Genomic DNA, 4,081 nt, shown 5'->3' with positions numbered 1-4,081 from the left:
TCAGCCAGTGAGCGGCCGGTCTGTATGTGGGATCCGAACCCTCGGTGGGAGCGCCGCCACGCTCCCAAGCGGCGCACTGTAGCAGTGCGCCACCGGGCCGGCCCCTAAAAGTTACTTTCAACTTCTGTTTCTTCAACAGTCTTTGAATATTTCAAGTGGCACTGATTTAAATGTATTTGAAAGATTGTTAGAATTTCACTGTTGTCCTCTTACCAGGTTTCTATCTCTACTATTGTCAATATTGGTTGAGTACATTTTCCCAGTTTTTATTTCATTTGTGTTTGCAAGTTAATATTCATCGAATTCTGCAAATTATTATTTAGGATTTTTTTAAAAACAATATTATTATTAGAAAAGTTTTACATTTATGCAAAAACACTTTAAAGATAGTATAGGGTTCCCATATACTCTGTACTGTTCCCACTATTACTAACATCTCATGTTACTATGGTACTTTTAAAAAAATTATTAAACCACTACTAATTTTATTTATACTTTATATTAACTAACTTATATTAATAAATTTTTAATTTATTAATTTTATTGTATTAATTTGATTTTTATTAAAATTAATTAATTGACGTTAACTAATTTGTACTTTATTTGAATTTTCTTAGTTTGGTCTAATGTCCTTATTTTCTTCCTTATCCCATCCAGGATACTAAGTTACGCTAGTCATCATGCCTCCTTAGGTTTTTTTGGAGGACCCTGACAGTTTTGAGGACTACTGGTCGGGTATATAAGGATTGTTATTACTGCTACCAGTGAATGTCACTCTACTGGGACTTGTCTAATGGTTTTTTTTTTTTTTTTTTTTTTTCCGTGATGAGACTGGCATTCGATATTCTGGGGAGAAAGACGAAAAAGAAAAAGTGCTGTTTGTATCATATCCTATCAAGGGTGAATACTATGAACACGATTTACCACTGGGAATGTTGACCTTCATCACCTGACGGAGGTCTGGATTGTCACGTTTATCCATTTTAAAGTGACTCCTTTGTCCTCTTTCCATCTTGTACTGTCTAAAAAGAAATGACTATGTTCAGCCTATATCTGTGAAGTTGGGAGTACATTCCACCACCTGGAGGGTAGACATAGAATATCTATGTAAATTATTTGCATTTCTTCTGCAAGGGAGATTGGTATCTTCTTCCCCAACTATTTGTTTTCAATCGTTCATTTATGTCAGAATATTCCATCTACTATTTTAAACTATCCATTCTTGTCATCATCTTCTTCCTTTCACTCTTACCCCATAATAAATCATTCTTGGTCTCTGTGTCATCCCATTTCTTTTGCCATACTGTAGACATGATCTGGGGGTCTCAGAGATAGGGAAGAATTACATTTTGTGTGGAAGAATTTCTCAGGGAAACAGCAGGTCCATGAGACACACACTTTCCTGAGAGTTCCGCATGCCTCACACCTATTTCCTTCTCTTTCCATGTGAACCTCCTCTGACTCCAAGGCCCATGGAAATGAAGAAGCTTCTCCCTAAGTCTCTAACACTATTTTTGGAAGAGATCACTACATAGTTGTTTCCGATAGGCAAGAACTGGGATAAACTGTTTAACTCCCCTAGTGTGCATTGCCATCGGTACTACAGTTGAAGTGATAATTGCAATTTTGTGGGAGGTGAGGTTTCAGAATCACAAACCTTTATCTCATGGTCTGGCTATTTCCCTCTCACACGTGTACTAGTGGCCAGGACCGTCACAGTGAGTCCACCACTTTGACAGCAGGCAAGAACTGAATGATCACTTTCTATATTAGTCTAAGAGGCCACCTATAAGCGCAGGAGCATATGAGGAATACGGAGAGTTGCTCATATTGGAAAAAGGATTCTTCTTCATAGAAAGAGGCCCAGTGCTAAGACTCTTTGGGATTTAGAAATAATTCCCAGGGCTTGTGCTGAGCTTGTGGAGAGAGACTGGGGTCCTCCAATGTACACCAGTCCCTAATGCCTCAATATAAGTTAATGTAATCGACACTCATAGTGACGTTTGATGTTTTGTCCTGGTACTAATATAGCCTGATATTTCAGTTACTCTGTAATTATAATTGTGAAATTCATCCACCCTGCAAGAATCACAAACACTATCTTTGGGATAAAAGAAGTGTTAGTATAATACTTTTCATGTGATGATGAATAAATATAACTAATAAAATAATAACACTGTAGGGCTGACCCCGTGGTGCACTCGGGAGAGTGCAGCGCTGGGAGCGCAGCAGTGCTCCCGCCGCGGGTTCAGATCCTATATAGGGATGGCCGGTGCGCTCACTGGCTGAGTGCAGTGCAGGCGTCACCAAGCCAAGGGTTGCGATCCCCTTACCAGTCACAAAAAAGACAAAAAATAAAATAATAATAATAATAATACTGTAGAGAACTGAATGTCTGACAGGAATTGGTACAATGTGCTTTTTTTCCTACACGGATGTGCATGTGATGTGTTTAATGGATACAAACGTGTTCTCTGAATTATGGTGAAACACTTTTCCCCGTTGAAATGAAGCAATAATTATTCAGATGAGATCGGGTACATTCAGGGTGTTATGGCTGTAGACAATTATTTCAGGAAAAGTTAACATTATGACTGGGTTTCAGAAAAAAGAACAAATACTCAGCAGTGTGAAGGTTCAGATATATCTAGTATTATTTCTCTGTTAAAAAATATTTTAACATCAACAGAAGTTCATAATGAATGTACTGTTATTTCAATTGATTATCACTTCACAATGGGTGAAATCTTCTGCATGTAGGGATGTGAGAGAAAAATATACTTCAAAGTAGATGTTAACTTACAGATAGTACAATGAAAATACTGCCAGTAGACATGAGGCTATTTAAAATATGATAGTTTTACTTTCTTCAGGGTTCTTATGAAAGAGAACAACCTCTCCACGAAATACCCTTAGAAATGTTGCAAAATTCATTATTCTTTAAGTGAAAGTAAATCCAAATGTCTTCAGAAGACGATTTTACAGGCTTTATTATTCACACCCGACAGAGCATTGAGAACTAAAAAACAATAGACTAAAAACAGATTACAATTTTAAAATAAAAAGTATGTTTTCTAATTACATTCATAATGCCCATAAGGTGAATTTGAAATTACATTATATTTAGAAATTATTAATGTAAGCATATTATGATGTCAACAAAGTTTATCACCAAGATATTTCAAGTTTGTGAGTCTCGAGTGTGAAACAGAATAAAAAATTTAAGGAAAAGACCAGAAATTATATCCATTTTTTAAAAGTTATTGCTTTTTTTAAAGCAAAAGTTAATGACCTAACTTATCACGGCCCTTAGCCCTCACGCCCCGGGTCTTGACCCTCCTATGAAAGTCTCTGGACGTGAGCACAGGGTTGAGTCTTCTTCTCTGGAGTGAATGGGGACTAGAAATGAAAACGACATTCTGTTGGGAGTCGGCATGAAGTTGCACATTCCACCCAGGCAGAGTTTGCATTTCACATTTCAGTTTGTACTCCCTTCGTGGACAATTCCAGGGCTTGTTTAATTACATTGTTTAAGTTAATTTTAATTGCAGGAACTTTAATAGCGGGAACTGTATTCAATCCCTCCAGAAGTCGGCCCCTCCCACCGAGATCCCAGTTTCCAGACCGCTGAGATGCTTCAGCCTCACTTGCAGGAATGGCGACCAAGCCGCTGGCAAAAACAGCTTTCAACTTAAACCGTTGTCAACCTGTCAGGAGGAAATCAACTTGAGTTCCCACACAGGTGACCAACTCGACCCTAACGTTTTACCTTAAAAGTGTTTGAAACATTAACTTGAGAAAGGCAGGATCCCACAGAATGACAGACACACGCCGGATTTTCCAAACCCGGAAAACCGAGAAGACTTGGAAGGGACTCGCATTAAAGCGCAGGCCCCGCCCCTGTTCTCACTTCATCCGGGTCTCTGCTCAGGCGTGCCCCCCCACGCCCCGCCCCCTGCCGATCACGCCCCGGCCCCGCCCCGCCCGGCCCCGCCACCCTGTCGCGGTTTCTGCTGAGGCCTGGTCTTTCCCTGCGCGCGCAGTTTTCTGAACACACGGAAGCAGGTCGCGTGGAGCGACG

The 4,081-nt window shown here is 39.7% G+C and overlaps 1 long non-coding RNA gene across 1 annotated transcript in view; it reads right to left on the bottom strand.

Moving 5' to 3' along the window:
* Window positions 1-2,965: 2,965 nt before the first annotated feature.
* The window catches only part of LOC103602874, a 1,755-nt gene continuing 639 nt past the window's right edge, over window positions 2,966-4,081 (bottom strand). The window contains exon 2 of the long non-coding RNA XR_551560.1: window positions 2,966-3,707. This is a non-coding gene — a long non-coding RNA (uncharacterized LOC103602874). The remainder of the gene's footprint in view (window positions 3,708-4,081) is intronic.

This window comes from Galeopterus variegatus, unplaced genomic scaffold (genome assembly GCF_000696425.1).
Source record: "Galeopterus variegatus unplaced genomic scaffold, G_variegatus-3.0.2 Scaffold4333, whole genome shotgun sequence".
NCBI classification, from domain to species: domain Eukaryota; kingdom Metazoa; phylum Chordata; class Mammalia; order Dermoptera; family Cynocephalidae; genus Galeopterus; species Galeopterus variegatus.
The sequence above is the reverse complement of the archived record's forward strand: the minus strand, read 5'-3'. Positions and strand labels throughout refer to the sequence as shown.